At 35.4% G+C, this 22,272-nt stretch overlaps 1 non-coding gene and 2 pseudogenes across 1 annotated transcript; 1 reads left to right on the top strand and 2 right to left on the bottom strand.

Annotated features, from left to right (window-relative positions):
* Positions 1 to 10,125: 10,125 nt before the first annotated feature.
* Positions 10,126 to 10,253, bottom strand: LOC131939184 (uncharacterized; annotated as a pseudogene).
* A 136-nt stretch (positions 10,254 to 10,389) lies between these two features.
* On the bottom strand, positions 10,390 to 10,575 carry LOC131939183 (U2 spliceosomal RNA). The gene has a single exon (XR_009386394.1). It is a non-coding gene; the product is annotated as a U2 spliceosomal RNA (small nuclear RNA).
* Positions 10,576 to 18,417: 7,842 nt separating this feature from the next.
* Positions 18,418 to 19,554, top strand: LOC131939139 (26S proteasome non-ATPase regulatory subunit 13-like; annotated as a pseudogene).
* Positions 19,555 to 22,272: the final 2,718 nt, after the last annotated feature.

The raw sequence follows: 22,272 nt of genomic DNA, 5'->3' as shown, positions 1-22,272 counted from the left end.
CATCTGTTATAAACATTATAAAATAAACACACTGTTCTATTCACATTTTAATGATGCAATTTTTTTTTAAACATTATGTATTCAAAATCATTTTTTAAAAGACAAAGTCAACTTTTGTATTATATTACTGCACCTTTTCTTTTTACTTTTATTATAAATTTGCAATATTACAGCTGGATATATATTTCAATGTTTTGTCTCCCTTATATTTTTTCTAAACAATAAATGGTAAGTGATTGGTAAATCGTATTGATTTAAATTAAACATATTTTTTGCAATCAACAGTGTATATATCTAAATCGACCAGTTTAGTGTAGAAAAATATATACATCTACTCTATGTAATTGACTTAGAATATGATTATTGAATGATATTGGTCTGAAATATTTTGTCTGAGATCATGTGCATTAATATACTTTGTCCTGGTATATTTTGTCCTGAGATCGTTTGTCCTGAGATCATTTTCCTGTTAACAAAGCAAAGTCTGGGTCGCTATAGCATTGTTTGAACACTTTCCCCAACGTGTTGATACTTCTCTCAATATAATGCATGAATGTGACTTATATTTAGCATCACATTAAAATGTAATTATCTGTATAAACCACATGGGGGTTAGAGCGTTGCCGAGTGAATACGATATGGTTTGTCTTTTGTTCAGTTTTTTTTTCGTTTTTTTATAGTTTAAGTTTATTATTATAAGGTTAAATAGCATAATAGTTTACTATAAATGAATAATAACACTAATCACAGAAAAACGTACAAAAAACATTACTTCTAATATTACTTCTATAGAAAATTGAATTACATGTTAAAACGAAATTCAACATGGTCCCGTGGGGCTAATTTCTTTTTTAAAAGTTACAATATAAATAAAACCTAATTCAACGGCAGAGGCGTTTTAATTATATTTAATTTCACTAATTATATTGCCAGTAATTTAGAAAAAGAAAATAGTAACTTAAAAAAAACAATTGTAGATAATGATCTACGAGTGACAGAGCAAAAAAAAAAACAACGTTAACAAAATTTATTCTTTCTCGCTTCCGAATGGATCTTCAAAATCTCCTTACCAATAAGACATCTGCAACAACGCATTAGTAAACGTACATGGTTGGGCGAACGTGGGCAAAGCGGAGTGTACCACACAATCCAATTCTCATTTCTTTAATTTTTTTTATTTTTTTATTTGTGTGCCTCAGACATTTCTTTAAAATAATTGTGAAAATTAAAGTTAGACCAGTAAGGTAATTACATTGAAGTTTTCTCTTGTCTTTAAAATATTTGTAAACTAATCTCAAAGTATTTATAATATAAACCTTTTCTATATTTTTTATATATAAATAGTGTACGAATAAACAAAAATTACAGAATTACAAAACGCATAAAACTTCTAGTTTTGAAAACAAAACTAGAAATTTGTAGTTTAAATAAAGCGTGCAGTTTTTGAAAAGACTCTCAATGTGTATTACCGTTCGGTTGTCTTTCTTCCACATTGTACATAAAATCAATGGGAAATAATAATTCGTAAAGTTTATTTGCCATAATAATTTTACATGTTCATAAAACGCACATGAGAATTTGATAAAATACATATTACAGAGTCGTAGCTATGGAAGCTCGTGTGGGCCGGCCGCCGGTGGCGCCAACCTTTCTTGTGGGGCTGCGAGGGGGTGGGGTGGTGAGGGCGAAGCGTACTGGTAGATCTTTTTTAAAAGCCGATTTTGAATTGGTATACTTAATTACATACAGTCGAAGTTAATTAAAAAGACGGGTTTATTTAGCTGTTTTCAGCATCAATTGTTTGACACCAACATAGAAAAAAAAAACCATTAAATGACAGTGACTGGTAAAATGCGCCTCCAACATGTCCTAATTGGGTGGGGAAAGGACGATTTTTTCCCAATATAAATAACTATACAACTGTGTGGGAGAGGATCTCGGCATTATATATAACTATAGAAATGGGGGAAGCAAAGTTGATAGTTCGCCACGAGCATCTGAACCGGTCGCTACGCCTCTGACGTTGGCATCTGGTTTAGATACAATGTAACCATATTTGAGATGTAAAAATGGCCATATAATACAATGTAATACAATACATCACTATCTAAAAGATTTTATATCAATTTTATACTATTAAATCGTATACTATAATAACTATATCTAATTACGCCGGTACTTAAATACCTATACAATAGAGTGCTACGTATTATTGATACATGTATCTAGCATGTATTTACCATGGGTTTCCATGTCTAAGGTATGTTCCGCATGTCTCTAACTGGCCCAGCATATGTCTGACATGGGTCTAACATAGACGTTGTCAGGATCGTGTGATATACTGGAAGGTAAACCGTCTAGTAGAGGTTCATTTAGTAAATGTTGATGTTACATCTGTTAAACCGTCTAGTAGAGGTTCATTTAGTAAATGTTGATGTTACATCTGTTAAACCGTCTAGTAGAGGTTCATTTAGTAAATGTTGATGTTACATCTGTTACATCGTCACCATCAAGTAGACCAGCTTGCTGTTTAATTTAGTTTTTAATAAAATAATAACTCGACATTGTTCAAACGTATCATACATTGTATTTTCATCAAATCCTGATCTACCCGTATAATCATAATTTATGGTTGCTGAAATCTGAAGAATAGTCAGTCTACATCTAGTCCACTACTATAATTAGTCAACCCTAAATGTTGCTATAAGACTAATATATTCTGACATACTGAAGTGAAATATACCCATATACCCATAAATATACCTAAAACTTGCCGTCCTGAAAGCCGAAAGAAGATTTAACAATGTTGTAGTGGATGCTAACATAGTTTCATGTAACAAGGACAAGTTTGGTTATAACAACAGCTGTCAGCACGTACACCATGTTGTAATATAAGTTGTTTAAATATGTTGTTTCAGTCACTCATCATTTCAATTATTCCGAAAATCTAAGGTAAACAACTAATATAAAATCCATGGTTATCAACAAAGTGTGGTTTTAAGAATCGACACAATTAAAAACATTAGAAATAAAACAAAAAAGCTTATTCTTGTTATATAACAAATGACTTGGAAATTGTGAGCTATCCATGTGTTTGTTAATAAAAATTGAATGTTGATATGAACTTTAAAAAGTATCTTTATTAATCATATTTTAAAGACAATGGGACACTTAGGTTAATGAGTGTCGGTTTGTCACCTCATATTTATCTACTACTATTTTGCTAAAAGATGTGTTCACTATGTAGATTCCTATACGTGTTACTAATAGATACGGTTTTCTTTTCTCTGGTCAAACTTATTATATGGTGCCGTTCTTAAAAATGTTGTTTCAGCCTAATTTCATATGTTATCTGAATGTCCATCTATATCTTATTTTTGCTTTAAAGTTTGCTGTCCCTCCTTAATGGTGTGTGGTGTCTGTTTGTTTTAATAAAGTTGTATTACTCTGCCATACGTAGCATTGCGCAAATGGGTGTCTATTATATTTCAATTTAAATGTTTGAATCTAAAAGTGTTAATGTTGTGTTAATGACATGTAGTCATATCCCACATTTAATTTGTTTTGAAATACAAAGTTACAGATAGAATAAAACAAGATAACAACACGGGATGTCAACTATTTTAAAATTACAATGTGATGGATGATCACTGTTACCGGTTGTTTATTCGTGTGTTCATATTTTATGTCCATGAATTTTTCACGTTCATATCTTTACCCTCAACGACGGCTACCGAAAATTGCTTTCATCACTTCTCTAATAAGACATTTAGTTAATTCTTAGCTTAGAGTGAGAGAGATGTAGTGTGACTTAAAAGTAGGGCTTAGGATTATTTCATAACTGGAGAACATGGCCGTCAAGTTGACCATTGTAGATATATTTGATCAACTGGCCTAATCTGAGCTGAGGTAGTTCTTTATAAAAATCTGAACACACTACTTTTATCCGGGTTTGTTTTGTTTGATCAAAACTCAGTGACGCTAACATAACTATGTAGTGTGTGGTCCACACCTATTGTGTGGCGTGCAATCAACCGTGCCGACAATGTTTTTATCTCACCTTGAGTCAGGTACTGGGTGGACACAACATTCACACTTGACGTGTTAGAAACTATGGAAACAACCACTCGATAACTCCGTCACATTTTTGTTATACATCAAATAGTAAGAAGAAAGTATTTGTTTTAATTTTTTTTAGTTATACCGTTTTTAGGAAATAAACATATTCGATAAATTGTTAAATGTAGAACACGTAGAGCATGGCAAATAACAAGGTCTGCTTCAGCAATGTCATCAACAAGGGAATCTTTGAACCGATAGTAGGTTATACATGGTGTAATATTTGTTTCTGCAATTTCCGTTGGCTCATATGTTCCTCTTCCTATTTGCAAATTGTTATGAGTGAAGCCAAGTTTTGCTAGCACATCCAGAACAGGAACTGATGCAACCTCTTTGATCAGTGAATCAAATTGTGTGGTTCCCACGGTGACAAAAAGTCTTTTTATTTGTTTTATCATTCGAAATCGTATGTGCCACCTTTATATATAAAATATAGCTAGAATCTTGACAATCTGATGGATTCGTGTAGCGCACAATCTAGATCTCTATTCTAGTAGTCTAGACTAGATTCTCTAGATCTAGAATCTAGATAGACTAGATCTAAAGATTATCATATTAAAAGGGGTACAAATTTAATGTTTCATGTATTAACGTTGACATTTTTTGTATACACATGTATTAAAGAAACAACATATATTAGTAGAAATAATCGATTGTCTTTAAAAAAATGTATACATTTAAGTCACAGTTTTCGTATTTTATAACATAATACGGTTTATAATTTTAATTACATTTCGTGCTTAATTAGTATACTATTTTCTGAATAAAAAAGCTTGTAATTGTTTTTATTTGTACTCAGCCCATTTTTTTCAGTTTATGATTTTTAAATTTAATAAAATAAATAGCTCTGTTTGTTTCTTTAACTTATCTCCCTGTACTTTTACTTCGCATTAAGAAAGGACAATGGTAATATGTATTTTGAGCTTTAAAAAAATGTTCTAGGCAGTGCATAAACTGTCTGCGAACTCTAATCAATACAGTATGAAACATTTAGGGTGATATTTATAACGTTTAACGCATTTTTTTTTACAGCAACGCTTAAGAAGGAGTTTGTCGCATTCGGGCCTATTTATTTCGGCAAATGAGGCTTTGGCAATTGGGACTCGATCAAGTCAATTGAGACAAAAATTCGCTCAGGTTAAGACGCACCATGTTTTTATTTTTTTTTTTTATTTTTCTTGTATTTTTTTGTCCGATCTTAAAATGAAACAACGATCATGACAGAAAGGAATTAATATACAATTAAACCAAATTAGTTGTGATGAAGTCTATAGTTAAACATCAAACGTCACTGATGTGCAGTATCAGTGAATGTTAACTAAGTCACTGATATAATTATACATAGCCGTATTGGCTAGACCTCGTTCTATTTATAAGTAACCATAACATAATCGTATTGTTAACTCTAACATACTTATAAATACACATTTAAATATTAACACACGTTTATCAAATAAGTAGAAGAAAAAATACTATTTTTTTAAATTCAGGAACATAAATTATAATTAGATAATTAGATCAAGACCAGATGGTAATGCGATGTAACATAATGTGTGATATAATCAGATGTTGAGTAAATACAAAACATATTAACAGCAAGTTGACCGACCTGATGGTGACGATGTAACAGATGTAACATCAACATTTACTAAATGAACCTCTACTAGACGGTTTACCTTCCAGTATATCACACGATCCTGACAACGTCTATGTTAGACCCTTGCCAGACATATGCTGGACCAGTTAGAGACACAGTTCTAGTAATCCAGTGAAATAGCCATTAAGATTAGAACACACTGGTTCATTATCCGATTTGTAAGGTAAACCATGATGTGACTGAGTAATTATGACTGTCACAATTATTTAAAAGATCAGTTTATACGTAAACCATACACTTCTTACAATTTTACTTTGAACCCACTCCCTAAATAGTTAACAGTCCCGCAAAAGGTTTATATCATAGCCCTAACATGGTTTAAATATTGGGGTGTCGGCGCCCCACGTACATGTGTGGTTGAGCCCCCAAAGTTTCCCAGTGCATGTCTTAGCACACGGGGTCCGCATATTGGATGACCTGCACATAGGGTTCTCTACAATAGGGTTCTCTCTCGTTGTGTTATGTGCCATAGTTGGATCCGCTGGCGATGTGAAAAATGAAAAAAAAAAAAAAAAAAAAAAAAAAAAACATTGTGTTGAACGACCTTGGACAATTTCACTCCTAATCTGCCCAGTGTACCCAGCTGAGTACACCCCTTTACCTTTTTGGCTATGTGAATTTCTCTGTATTTTTGTAATGCATGTGCTAATCTACCCAATATGTCATAATAAATAAAATAAATGTAATTGTTACATATAGTTTTCTTTTGGGCTTTAATGGGTTAATCAGCTTTTAATACAATATAGTGTATATGCTTACACCTGTTGTTATAACATTACTTGTCGTTGTTACATGAAACGGATGATTTTAGATACTGATGTCTGATAATAAAATAGGTGTGTTGGGTTGTTAGTAGTATTATAATCTCGACTAATTTTATGGTTAGAAATTAGGGTTATGCTTATGGACTAGGGTTGGGGTTAGGGACATGGTTAGCTTTGACATTAACCAGCACTGTGGGTGTTTAGTTAACTAAATGGACACATGCCCGAATGCGACATATGCCCGCATGGACACTTGCCCGAATGCGACAAATGCCCGAATACCAGTAACCTAACACCCCTTTTTTAAAGAATATTATATTATCGGACTCTGGTATTATTAACTGTTGACATTGAAAATGCATTTTGTTTCTATTAATTAATAACCAACATGTAAATATATTGTTTATATGCATTTTCTTTGACATTTTGTTTTAAGTAAAAAATTATTACAAATGTTATTGTTTACCTAAGTTATCTTGTATTCACCACATTGTACAGCTTCAAGGTTCTCACAAAATTATGACTGGTGTCGTTTTCTTAGTGACATTTTGGATCAGGAGCCCGAAGATTTCCCGAATAACACTTGCCCGAATACCTTTAGCCCGAAGGCCGATTTCCCGAATGGTCACATGCCCGAATGCGACAAATGCCCGAATGGACACTTGCCCGAATGCGACAAATGCCCGAATGGACACTTGCCCGAATGCGACAAATGCCCGAATGGACACATGCCCGAATGCGACAAATGCCCGAATGGACACATGCCCGAATGCGACAAATGCCCGAATGGACACTTGCCCGAATGCGACAAAGGCCCGAATACCAGTAACCTAACACCCCTTTTTTAAAGAAGATTCCATTATCGGAAACTGGTATAAATATTCGCCCATGAAACTATGGCAGCATCAACTACAACATATTTCTTCGGCATTCTATAACGCGGACGACACGCTAGGTGTAGGCCTATATTTAACTTCAGTCTGTCAGAATATATTAGTCTTATAACAACATTTAGTATTTGCTAATAAAATAGGTGTAGACTGGCTGATCTTCAGATTTCAGCAACAGTAAAGTATAATTATATAAGTAGATCAAGACCCGATAGCAATGTAATGTAACATAATTTTTGTATAGAATTATATGTTTACTTAATTTAAAAAAAAAAATAATAAATAGAAAGCTGTCCGACTTGGTGGTGACGATGTAACAGATGTAACATCAACATTTACTAAATGAGCATCTACTGAACGGTTTACCTACCACCATATCACACGATCCTGACAACGTGTGTGTGAGACCCTTGATTTTGTATCGGTTAATATTTTTCCCAACGAAAAAAATATTTTTTTTTTTTTTTTTTTTTTTTTTTTTTTTTTATAACGAAAACAATATTTTTTTTTCTGGCGTTTAATAGAATTCCTACCATTGTATGGATAGGTTTGCATGTTTAAAATAAATTATAATGTAATACATAGTATAACATTAATGCAAAATATACCAGTTCAATTGTGCCTAATACTAAACGTTTAACAAGGATAGCATAGCAGTGTCTTTTTAGTTTCCCAATTTTTTTTCTTCAGGGGCTTTTTGGTCCTTTACGCCTTTAAGTAGTATTGCTTTTTGTTCCTCATTCATGATGTCTATGAGGTGCTCTAACATGTGGTGAAAAGTGTTGTGTGTTAGGAGGGTTTCACCACAGTACGCACATTTGACGTCATCTCCTTTTTTTTTTCTTTAGTTGTTTTCCCTAGTTCAGTGGGGCTGGTTGAGCTTTTCCTTTTCATTGACGAGCTGGTTTCCATTTCTGAGGCTAGGTCTGTTGTTGGAGGTCCCTGTAGTTTGCTTGGTGTCTGGAGTTGTGGTGCAGGTGTTGCTATATCCTGTGCTGTGGGTTGATCATTGGGCTTTGCGGTTGGTTCAACTTGTTGGTTCGCCTGATTTTGGGACGCTGTTGGCTGCTGCGGAGGGGGTGTGACTCTTAGTGGCTCTGTTTCAGCTGTTGGTGAGGATAGGAGGCATTGGCTTGTCCAGTGTTGAGTTGAGTCGCATGATTGACATGCTTGTCGTCTACCCGGTATGGCCACGAGTATGTTGACGGGTCTGTTTTTGTAGTTAAACTTGATGTAGTGTGGTATGATGCTCGGGGTGTCTGAGAATATGGGGAAACTGCGGTTGTTTGTGAAAGGAATGTTGTTCACTGTTGGCTCTTTTTTGCTGATGATTCTTAGGGCCTTTAGTAGGGCGTCGTTTCCTAAAGTTGGCGGGACCCATCTGAGGGTGCCATTGACTCTGTCTCTGTGATAGATCGTAAAGTGCAGAGTGTAGGGCCCATGCTGTTTGCTCGTTTTGTCCATCGTTGCTACGTTGAAATTGTCTGACGAAAAGAACCAAGTGTCGCTGCGGCCGTAATTCATTAGTAGAATCTGATGTGGGCTAATCAGTTTCCTGATGGTGTGCCCTCGAAGGTTTGGATGCCCATTTGTCTGGACTTCCACTTGCATGATTGTGTTCGGTTGGCTGGGAAACAAATCTGGACTCTCTTCCTCGGGTAACTCGATCGTTAGGGTGGTTGAACTTGTAGCTGAAAAGGGTTGGGCCCTGGATTTCATTAAGCCACCCGAACCGTAGTCCGGGTGGCTCCTCCCCAAATCTCTCGACCCAGGGGGAACATCCAAGGGCGCAACCCCTTTGTTGACGTTGGTTATATCTGCGTATGACATGCGAGGTGATGTCATTGTGGGATGATGAAATAGTATATCGATCTTGGACAAAAGGCCGAGAAGCGATGACTTTTTTTTTTTTTTTTTTTTTTTTTCTTTTTTATGACAACATGATCGCTTCTCTGTTTTTTTGGCCTTGCTTCTTGTCCTTGATACGCTCTTGGTTTGATAGTGGTTTATTCTTGGTTGGTAGTTGTACTTGGTGAGAGTGAGTTTGGTGTCTTGTCGATGATGGTGGAGTTGGTCGAATGGTGTAGAACTTGGGGAGGGTGGTTGAGGTAGTGTTCTTGCGTTGAGATGAGGTATGATGCGCTTAGTAGTAGAGTTGTTCGATGAATTGAGTTGAGCGAGGTGACGTTGAAGAGTGAAGTTTGCTGATGTTGCTGAGTCGATGGTTTTGAGCTTGGTGAAGTGTTTGAAGTGGGCGAAGTAGAGCTGTTGGCGCTTGTTTAGGTAAGTTTAGTAGTTGATCTTGAGAGATGGTTAGTTGATTTGCTAGTGTTTGACGGAAGCCTCCCACCTAAGATTTCTCCTAGGTAGGTGTCGTCAGAGTGGTAGTGAGTTTGTTGGGAGCGAGGTAGTTGCGTTTGACGTAGTAGATGAGTTCGATTTGTTGAACGATCTAGTTGCGTTTGAGGTAGTAGATGAGTTCGATTTGTTGGCGATTTTGACAGACCTCCCACCTAAGATTTCTCCTAGATGGGTGTCGTCAGTCTGAAAAAAAGAAGGTTGAAAATTAGCCGCTCGTATATTGAAGTCACCCAGTACAAGTACTGGGTGACTCATCTCGAGAGCATGTGCGTTCGAGGGATGTATGGGAGCAACCCCACAGCGGTCGTTGGCGAGATTTGCGTGAGTTAGAGTAGTAGATTTGACCGCCTCTCGACCCCGGTAGCCAGCCCTAAAAAGGGCTGACCAACCAAATGGCCAAGATCCGTGTAGATCCATAACAGATACTACACTTTGATCTTAGCCAAAAGGCCGAGAAGCGATGACTTTTTTTCTTTTTTCAGCTCAAACGATTAACATTTTAAGAAAGCAGTGACTGGTATAGAATAAACACCACATCACTCTGACTGACCAGCAGTGAGCTGTTTTTATTGAGAGAGACCAATCGTACATTATTGAAATTGAATGGACCATTCCCGGAAGAACTGCAATACCGGGCCGACCCGTGGCGAGAGCGGAGCAAGCCCCGGGCATCCCGCCGAGTACCAAAAATCTGTTTAATATCGTAGTGACTCAATGAGCCACGTATCAGATATTAAGCTGATAAGAACAGATACTTTTTTTTTTTTTTGCGTTTAATAGTTTTCCTTCCACACAGTTCACTCCTAGCCGGGAGCTAGCTGTGTGGAGAGGTTGCATGAACAATATATACAAATTATACAGGTTATTACGTACCTAATACAAAACGTCTATATAAATTGGTATTTTTATGAACTTATTACCCATCTTCCTCGTGGTTGTTTCTTCGATTTTGAACTTTGGGCATTCGGGTGGTGGTTTTTTGTATGCTCCTGTATTCCCTGTAGTGGGAGGGATACTGTGCATACGTTACAATCGTACATTTGTTCGCTGGGGTGCTTTTCTTCATAATGTTTAAGTATGTTCGTGTAGTGTTCTTTGTGCCCACACATCTTACACTGCTTGAGGTGTAGGTGTACTGAGTCTTCGTGCATTTCCCTTTCCGATATTGATTCGAATCGCTTGGTGCAAAATTTGCAATGTGTATTGTCGAAAATCAACCTTGTGGGTTTAAGGTTTTTTGTTATTGGTTTAGTTTCTGTGGGGCTGTCTTCTTTTTTTCTTTTGGAGCTTGTGTTTGTGTCCATTGCTGGCTCTGGGTTAAGATTGTTTTGTTTGCTGGCCATGTTTGGGGATGTAAATATTGCCCCTTTAGTGCTTGGTTGCGTCGTGGTTAATGAGGCAGTTAGGTATGCAGTAGATTTGATGGTTGGTAATTCCGTTGTATTTGTGCTGGGATTTATTGGCATACTTGGTGTTGTTGCTGGCTGGGCGGGTGGCGCTGGTTTTTGAGCTGGAGGCTGTTTTTTGGGCGGTGTTTTTGGATTAGATGCTGCGACTTCGATTGGGGAGTGTTGCTGATTGCTTGGCATGGGGTCTTGTAGAGCGGGTGGCGCTGTAGATTGAGTTGGTGTTTGATCACTGGGCGTTGATTCTGAATTGAGATCTTGACAGCGGTTGGTCCAGTGTTCGGTAGACGAGCAAGTTTGGCAAGCTTGTTTTCTGTCTTTGATGGCTATTAGAATGTTGAGTGACTTGTTTTTGTAGTTTATTTGTATGTAGTGAGGTATGTTTGCTGGGTTGTCAGTGTATATTGAGAAGCTGCGGTTAGTGGTGAGAGGAATTGTGTATATGGAAGGTTCTTTGTTACTGTAGGGTTGCAGTGCTTTTATAAGTGTACGATCGCTTAGTGTGGGTGGGACCCATCTAAGGGTTCCGTTGATCCTGTCCTTTTCGTGTATAGTGAAGTATAGTGTGTATGGGCCGTGTGTTTTGTGTGTGTTATGTAAGGTAGTGACGTCGAAGGCAGTTGATGTGAAGAACCAGGTGTCTGCTCGTCCATAGTTAAAGAGGAAGATCTGTTGTTTGCTTATTAGTTGACGAAGGATATGACGTCTCAGATTGGGTTGACCATTTGAGTTGATTGTGACCTGGATGGTGGGTGAGTCAGCAGGAAATAGTTCCGGGCAGTCTTCTTCAGGTAGGTCCAATATGGCTGTAGTAGCTGAAAAGGGTTGGGCCCTGGATTTCATTAAACCCCCCGGACCGTAGTCCGGGTGGCTCCTCCCCAAGTCTCTCGACCCAGGGGGAACATCCAAGGGCGCAACCCCTTTGCTGGCGTGGATTATATTTGCATATGTCGTCAAGCTAGGTTGTGACATTGTTGGATGCGTAAAGGTTATCACTTGATCGTGCCGAAAGGCCGAGAAGCGATGACGTCATTAGTTAATGTATAAACATTAGTGACGTCACAGTTTTATGCGTTCTTTTTCACATTTATAAATGCTTTTCCGGTTGCATAAATAATACTGTTTCTCTACATTCGAATACGCCTTTATTTTTTATTTTTCTTCTTTAAATAAAATTGTGGTTATACATTTAAAACATTTAACATATTATTTTCAACAAAAGTCCGTATAAAGGTATCCATAAATCGCTGCCGATTCTGACGTGATGTCCGGCGAAAATATTTTGCGGACAGAGAGAGAGAAGTGCGCACATGGGGAATTATATATTAGGATTGAAAGGTAAAGGGAGACCAATCAATCAAACTAACAGAGCTATATATTATAAAACCTTTAAAAACATATGCTTAAGAAATATGCATTATGCTCATAAAATACATATGTAAAATTAACACGTTTTAGAAAATATTTAAAAAAAATTAAGCAAGAATACTAAACTTTATATATAAACGCATTAGGTTTTACAACTAAAAACCGTGACTTGAATGTATATCGTTTTTAAAGAATTAAGATCCAACCCGTTTAGGTAATGCTGCCTGGAATATCTCTTCTGATTGTGAATAATTTTTAACTTACATACAATAAAATGTATTAAACTCTCATTGATCAGACAGAAACAATATAATAACAGTACAACAAACTGACCAAGAGTTCGTCAGTCTAATTTGAAAGGTAAACTATGCTTTTACTTACAAAATAAAACAGTGAGATATTAAATATGTAAATGTACATATAAGACAATATTTGATATATTTAAATGGTCATATAATACGATGTAACCACATTTGCAATATATAAAAAGGATAAATAATAAAATATAGCACTATATATATGATATGTTATAGGTCTATATACAGTATAATCATACCTAATTACGCCGGGACTTTAAAATGTATACATTGGAGTGACACGAATTATTGCAACATGTGTCCAGTAGGTATGTTCTACATGTCTCTAACGGGCCCAGCATATGTCTGGCAAGGGTCTTCTTCTTCTTCTTCGTTTTTAATTATTAGTGTTGAAGGGGATCGATATTTATCTGCCAGTGGGTTTGAACTCCAGACTTTGTTCGAATTTATCAACCATGAGCTTTTTGCCGACTCGACCACGCCTCCAACACAATTAAGCGTTACGTGTCAACTGGTTATGCGCCGTTGAGGCCATTGACTCCGATTTCAGCCTGCTTTTTTTGGATTTGCTTCCATAGCCTTTGTCCAACCAAGGACAAACTACAAGGCAGCAGTTGTTTAATTTTGGAGTTGTCTCTCCTAGAAGAGTGGCTGTCCCCAGCTAACGAGCCTCATCTGCCCGAGGGCTCAAACTCGAGACTTTTCGGTTTAGCAACCATGAGCTTTACCGACTCGACCACGCCGGCCCCAGATGACCACTGAAGCGTGTGGTACTGTTAGCAGTTGGAGATCGATGGTGTAGTGGTCAGTTGTAGAGTTGGTCAGTAGAGGGTGCAGTGGTCAGTTGCAGAGTTGGTCAGTAGAGGGTGTAGCGGTCAGTTGTAGAGTTGGTCAGTAGAGGGTGTAGCGGTCAGTTGTAGAGTTGGTCAGTAGAGGGTGTAGCGGTCAGTTGGAGAGTTGGTCAGTAGAGGGTGTAGCGGTCAGTTGTAGAGTTGGTCAATAGACGGTGTAGCGGTCAGTTGTAGAATTGAGGGTCAGTTGAGGGTGTAGCGGGCATACGTTTTAGTTCAGTCACAGTTTGTCAGTAGAGCGTGTAGGACTGTTGAAATGTGGGTAATGTTAGAGTAGGTCAGTAGAGTATGTAGGACAGTTGAAATGTAGGTAGTGTTAGACCATGCGGGTTTGTTACTTTGAGTGGAGTAATTAGGTCCTTTAATTTTTTTAGTTATAAAACTATCACTTTATCACATGATAGAGACATTGAAGAGTCGGTTATTTATTCGAATATTTATCGTCACTACAAATTTAGTATAAAATATTACTTTTGTAAAAATACGAAGAAACACTATATTTATTTAAAAGTACTTCGACGAGTTTTTTTTACGTTTTATTGTTTTTAAACATACTTTGTATAAATAAAAAACTGTAGCGATTTTTTATATTTTAGCCTATTTTTTATTGCCAAATGTTATTAAGTAAGAATTATTTGTCCATATCACTCAACCCAAATCCAGCCACATCAAAGTCTAGAAAAACTGGAAACTTTACTACGGATGATTATTGCAAAGGTCATGATTTAGAAATAACACAAAGTAATGCTGAGGATGAACAAAAAGAATCCTCTTACACTAATACAAAAATGTTGTAGATCTGTCAGGCTGCGACAAATAGTGAGGGAGATTTGTTCAGGAAAATGGGAAAGTTGCATTGATCTCACAACTAAGGTACCATACTTAAGTAAGGACATAACGGTCACTGGGAAAAACATTTGCGAGAAGAAAAAAAAAACTAATAGAGGATTTTTCAGAGTCGTAAAAATTTAGAACAGTTCTTAATTCTTAAAAACACGTATTCAAAAAAGTAAAAGATTCCTTATGTATTTAATTGCATTACAGTTTTTAAAAAAATATTGACTTTACTATGCAATTTATGCAAATTTTCATTCATTAAACTTACTTTTATTTTTATTAATCATTTGACCAAGAATGGGTTTGTCTGATCTGAAAGGTAAACGATGCTTTTAATTATAAAATAAAACAGTGAGATATCAAAAATGTAAATGTCCATATAAGCAATGTAACTATATTTGATACATTTAAATGGGTATATAATACGATGTAATCATATTTGCAATATTTAAAAGGAAACATAATAAAATGTAGCACTATATATGATATTTTATACAGCCTATATACAGTATAACCATACCTAATTACGCCGGGACTTTAAAATGTATACATTGGAGTGCTACGAATTATTGCAAGGTATGTCTCGTATGTGTATAATGTGCCCAGCATATGTCTGGCAAGGGTCTAACATAGACGTTGTCAGGATCGTGTGATATACTGGAAGGTAAACCGTCTAGTAGAGGTTCATTTAGTAAATGTTGATGTTACATCTGTTACATCGTCACCATCAGGTCGGACAACTTACTCTATAATTGATTTTAAAAAAAAAGTAATTCACTAATAATGCCAAATATTATCTTACACTTTCTTTTCATGAAATCCTGAACTACCTGTATAATCATAGTTTATGGCTGCTGAAATCTGAAGAAAAGCCAATCTACATCTATTTCCCAGTTTTTAAAGAGCCACATTTTAATTTCAATATTTGGTATTTGATTAGGATTAGATAAATAAATTAGATTTGTTATTTTAAATAATTAGCTTTAACTGTGAGATAATATTTATTCATACAAAAAGCATACACATGTTTTGCCAGCGTAATACAATTAGAAATCAAATAATATAACTAAAGGACTCTCCCAATCCACTTTAGAAGCTGTTAACTTTTTTTTTTCTTTACGGATATCACCGGCTCTGGATGTGTCTCCCATTAGCCAGGCATCCATCGACACTACAAACTCAGACTAACTGGCTTGGGTATCGGCTCGATTACCGTGTATCGGTCACTTCTGTCCTTTGGTTCTCACCAGGCTTATCTTCCACCCCACAGAGCCCAGGGTAAACTCGTACCCTACCGTCCAGTACCCAGCTCGACCGTAGGAAGCTAATAACTAAAAAAAATTATAAATGAATTAATTTAACTATTAGTATTTGTGAAAGCAGCTGGAGAGCACATTTTGACATCAAAAGAGCCGCATGCGGCTCGCCAGACGCAGGTTGCCGACCCCTGGCTTATATTACTAATATGAATTTATTACTGCTAAAATAATTGTTATTGGTTAGCGAAGGAAGAGTACGCATTTGTTTAAGCGAAATAAATTGCTTGTCTTAGAAAAATGTATACATTAAAGTCACTGTTTTCAACTTTTATAGCATGAAAGATTTTTAATGCATATTAGCGTGTCTACTATTTTTTTTATATTTTCTAAAACCTTTAAAAAGCTATGTGAGATAATTCATACTATGACCTTTTTTTTTTTAAATATATCTTTCTAAAATGTACAAAAACCAACCGGCTAGTAATTTCGTTTGCGTTGTCTCCCTTGTAATTTTTTCCATATAAAAAATGGCATAGGTCTTTGACAGATATGTGTTTAAATTAAAATAAAACAACCACATTTTGTTCCAGACATAATCTTTACTGATTTAGAACTCCAACCAATACAGTATGAAATATTAATTGTTATGGTATAACTGTAAAATATGTGTATAACGTTTAAATTGCGTTATTAATTTTTTTTTTAACTGTAAAACACCGCAACACTTAAGAAGGAGTTTGTCGCAAATACGTTTTGGTAAAACGTCCTTATAGCAAACGGCGTTCGGGCAATCGAAATTCGTTAATGTTTTTTTTTTTTTCTGAATTTGTCATAAGCCGATTGAGAAGAAAATAATCTCGGGTTAGGGGTGTCCATAAATGACGTCACACTCTTAGGAGGAAAGGGGGGTGGTCCGTAATTTTGTGACGGTGTGTGATCAGAGGGAGGGGGTTGTTTCGCATTGTAAAAAGCAATGCTAGAAAACTAATTTTAGCTGTTCTTTCTCGTCAAAAAATGTTTTAATAAATTGTAATAAAAATTAATTAAAACACTTTATGTTGACAGAGTTCAGACAAGAAATGGGAAAATATAACTGTTTTAAGGAACATACAACGGACGTTTAGGAGGGGGGGGGGTTGTAGGCTGATGTGTGACGTCATTTTATGGGGATCTGTCTTTTTGTGACTACATGTGACTAAGGGGAGTGGCAGGGTGGGGGGGGGGGGGAGGTAAAAATCCTTTTAAAAAAGCGTTATGGATGACCCCTAAAGAAGCAATTTTTTTTTTTTGCCTTGGAAAAATTAATAATTACAAAATGTGATTGAGAGAAAATTTAGAACGGACGATAATATGAACAATGATATGATTCAAAAATGTAGTGGTAAAATCTATAGTTATTCCTCAAACATTAGAGATTTACAATATCACTAAAAGGTAAATACACCATAGATATATTTATGTATACTCGTAATGTCTATGCCGCGTACAAACTATAAGTAACCTTAACATAATCGTTTTGCTAACTCTATCATGCATTTATGTGTAAAAAGATAAATTTAAAAACTATAACTGTTGTGTCAAAAAAAATTATAGTGTGAATTCTATCATATCTCTAAATATCTTCATAACAATAATAAAACGCACGACATAGAAACAAACCAAACAATATAATCACATGTTCTATTCAACATGTAACATACATTGGAAAACTATTTCAAACATTGTCTCACAAATTATATGGGTCGGCCTAGAAAAACATTATGTGACTGTAGACTCGTGTATGTCCTTTAATTAAATTCATTTTACAATAATGACTTCTAGATTGTTCTTTATTTTACAAACATGTTGTTATAGCCAGGGGTACCAGTTTGGATAATCTACCGCTGTCTATACAATCATAGAAACAGTGATTTTGTTTAGAGACAATGTTTCTCTTTTACTGATTGGTCTAATTAAATGCGTGTTAAGTACTGATTGGTTAATTAATATCGAGCTTTATAATTATAAATGAAACATATATTTTACATATATAATTCAGTTTATGACAGCCTAATCTGGCATATGTCAGGTCATCTAATAATGTGTTATTTCAAGCAGTTGACATGGAACATTAATATAACGTCATTGTGTGCCAACTCGGTTTTTCAATATTCAATTTTAATACTGCAATACACTACCGTCTTATTCCAAAACATATCAAGGGCTATAAATTTACTTCAACTGCAATTGATGTCATTTGCTTTTATTTTTAAATACTAAAAAAGGCCGATAGTTGCATACTATTAAATTATCAAGATAATATATTGATACACGGAAACAGGTAAAGCTTTATTCATATATGTGTCTTAAAATAAGTGGTGCCTAAATTAATCACAAAAACAGAGGCCACGAGTTATACATTTATCAAAGACAACATATTAGGTCTGTTCAATTGACAATGAGACTTGCGTTCTAGTATGTTAACGTCAAATGTTGTCACAGAAAGAAAGAAATATCTGTGGACGATAGAAATAATAGATTTTAGAAACATATCAATCATACCTAACGTAGCTGGTTATCTAGCAGAACAACAAAGAAAAGTACGGGTGATGTTTCCACTGAATAGGGACTCAAGAGTTATACAACAAAAAATATGGCATCAATTCTAAGGCTACTGCAGTTTGTAAGACACAATATACTTTCAAAAGGAGATGGAATACTACGGCTTTATTACAATTCCCTGTCCGATTTTGAGCACAGAATCTATCCCCCCACCCCCATTCTCTCTCTCTCTCTCTCTCTCTCTCTCTCTCTCTCTCTCTCTCTCTCTCTCTCTCTCTTTGCCTGAACTTTGTGTTTATGTTGTCCAACAATTATCAAATCCAAAACAAGCCATAGAATTTCTTGAGAAAATGAAAGAGAAAGTTAAAGCCAGTGAAGAGGTCAATTATTGTGTGTATGACTACAATGGGTAAAATCTATCTCCGGAATAAAGAATTCCCTCCAGTGAAGACCCTAATGGAAGAGTGAGAGAAGATTTTAAATGATATAGATGGAGTGACCACAGTACATGGACGCTTCTATGAACTAACGAGCAACTATCATAAACTAATGGGCTACCATGCTCAATACTATCAAGTGGGCCTTAGGTTCTTAGGCTGCATACATCTGAAAGTCAAGCCAAAAACCGAGCAGGTAGAGAGAGCTTTTAATACTGTTTTATTTAGCAGATGTAATAGGCGAGGGTGTATACAATTTTGATGAGCTCCTTGCCCATGATATCTTGACATCCTTGAAGGGCACAGATAAAAAATGGCTGGTTGATCTTCTGTATGCCTTTAACAGCGGAGATATTGACAACTTCATAGGACAGAAGGATAAATGGTCTACTCAGCCGGATCTGAAAGTCAATGAACTTGTAACTAGGAAACAAGATCAATATGCTATGTTTGATGGAGATGATATTCCAAAGGCCAGCAACAGATAAACAACGGACATTTGATAGTATTGTCCAGACTGCCAAAATTAACAAAAACTGGTTGAGCTGATAGTAATGAAAGCTGTGAGGCTTGGGTTAGTGAGAGGATCTATTGATGAAATAGAACAGAAATGTCACATGACATGGGTACAGCCTAAAGGATCGCAAACAGATTTCCGGCATGCAGACTCGCCTTGAGTTTTTTGGAAAAGATATTGGCTTGATGGAACGCCTGGTACAAACAACTACTTATGGGATTCACAAATAATTATTGAGGAAGTATTGCATAAATAATAGTCAATTATGATTGTAAGTTTTGATACTTTGTCAAAGAAATATATAATTTGGTCACTTATCATTTGTTTAAATGCCCGTAAAATACATTATAATTGAATAATTAAAAATAAAAAAGTTAATTTTGACAAAGGAACAATTAACATAAGGGAGAGTTGTAATGTTCAATACAATTATTTTCACCAGTGTGACTTGTTCGGATTAAAATGTATAACATGTTGTCTTTAATCGACACATAACCTGTTGTCTACATTAGACACAGAGAGAAACTTGTTGATGTGAGGGGTTATGTTTTGGTGCACTCTATCAAATGTAATTTATTTGATTGTGTGTGTGGGGCGGGCACATTTAAGGGTGATGGAAAATACATTTTTTTTCGAACGGATTCATTGCAGTTGTGTTTTATTTTCAACTGTATTAAATAACACTGTCAGTTATCAAGTACCAGTGAAGTTTGAAGACATTCATTAAATTGAAATGAATTTAAAGTGACAGCATTTAATCTAAATCAGACACACTGACAGACAAACAAACAACCATACATACACCGTATTCCCATCTTTACTTAAATTTTTAGATAAGCTATTGGTTAAAAAATATTGACTTTCTGAATTATGATAAATGAAAGATAGCTCCAACGTTTAGTGAAATATTGAGTGCAATATTTGTTGTGTACACAATTTCATATATATTGTTTTGTTTTTTCTTACATTTTGTAATTTATCGAAAGTAGAAAATTAACCACTCGTACATGAAAACAAAAACATTTAAAAACAATTTTTTTTAACTTCAAACTTTGACTTTCAATTAAATAAAACGTAAATGAAAACACATAACTAAGTTGCGTCTCTTCATGTATTTGACTGAAGTAAATCGATGCACCGAAATGGTTCATTTTATAGTTTAAACCACAGGTGTTAGTTAAGGGCATGGGCGGGTGTACTTTTCGTCATAAATCCACTAAATCATCGATTTCCCACTTTTACTTGATCTATACAGAATAACCATCGTTGAATCTAAAAATGACATTGTTATGACCCTAAAAACAGTATTTAATTATGAAAAACCGGGTTCAATGTAGTGTGTACATGGTCTTTTGTTTAATTTTTTGGTAAAAATAGCAATTTTTCGACCTAGAAAAGTACTATTAGGCTTCGCGGAAACCTAATGTGTTTCATATCAATGGAAAGGCCGTGACCTCCTTTCTTTATTTGTTCTAAAATTAAATGACCAATCAAAATACATATTTTAATGTGATTATTTTTCTACGTCATAAAGTTGTTTATTTTACTCAGTCGGGTTTTTCCGGTATGCAAATTTTTGACCTCAATTTTTTCATTGGCATACGACGGCGGAAGCTAGTTAGCGATTGGTCGTTTCGCTTCGGGAGTAAACATTCCCTTAGTTTCAGCGCGTTGCTAAGTTTGATCTAGTTTTGTTTCTCTAAGCTTCTGTAAAATACTTACATTATTTTAACATATAATTATTTCAATTAAATATACTATTAACAGTTTAGATTAGTTTGTGTGAATTATCATAAGCAGTGAGACGATTTAATTTGTTTCTCTTTCGATAATGCGTAGAACAAAATACTCGCTAAAAATAGATACACACATCTAACTAATTTACTAAAGCTAGGGCTCGTCCGAATGCAACTGATTGCAGCTACCTCTACTAAATCTAGCACTATTCAGACAAGCACTGGTGCAGATGTAATATGCACATTTACTAAGAAACTGCGGCAATGTAAGACACAGTTTTTACAGACAGAAGAAAGCACTGTTACATCTAGTACTAGTAGTACTAATTGTAAACCACAGCCATGCAGAATTATTGTCGACTGTGATTTGCTTCTTGATGTTATCAATACATCTCCTCGCACACTGTGATGTAGTGGCTACTATTGATGAAAACAGTGTAAAGGGTTTGCTTCAAGCATGGTGTGGCAGTAATAAAAATGTTGTAAACCGTAAGTATACAACTGCAAAAGAATCCAGAACAAGGCCTTTCACAATAAACAAAGACGTCTTATCATAATTGGCTTTAGACATGAGACCATGCAAAATATACTGCTGTTTCTGTGATAGCATAATTCAATTTTGGGCCCAGGCATGCTATGGCATTGCTGTCAAAAGAAGGAAACCATAGTCGAGGACCCAGTGAAGACGCGAAAAAAGACGCCATGACAACAGCTTTACTACAACTCTAGGTAAAACAAACAGCGTCAGAAAAAAAGAAAACTAACAGCCGAACAAGCTCAGAAGGAATATATTCAGCAGCACCATACTTCAGGCTATAAATGTGGTCGATTTTAGTGACATACAGCGATAAATGTTCATTTTTTGCAACTTTTTGTTAGTTTTTTGCGTTTTTCTCAGTTTGATGTTTTTTTGTACAATTGTTGAAATAACTTTGTTAATAATTATCAGAACTGAACTAAATTTGCTCCAGTTACTCTTTATATATGTTCAAAGAAAACTGATAGAACACTTTTGGAATTTTTGTAAAAAAAAAAATTTTGTTGTTGAAATAGTGAAAAAATTGGACGAAATAATGAAATTTTTACAGTAATGTTTTTAAAAAAAAAGTAAAAAAAAAACTATTTTCTTTTTTGAAAATGTAATCTATCAGAAGTCTTAAACACATGTGTCTGCAGACTATATTAAGTTTTCATGAAATTTGAACAAACCAT

This window comes from Physella acuta, unplaced genomic scaffold (assembly GCF_028476545.2).
Source record: "Physella acuta isolate Inbredline_101_S28 unplaced genomic scaffold, ASM2847654v3 ptg000265l, whole genome shotgun sequence".
Taxonomy (NCBI): Eukaryota; Metazoa; Mollusca; class Gastropoda; family Physidae; genus Physella; species Physella acuta.
The sequence above is the reverse complement of the archived record's forward strand: the minus strand, read 5'-3'. Positions and strand labels throughout refer to the sequence as shown.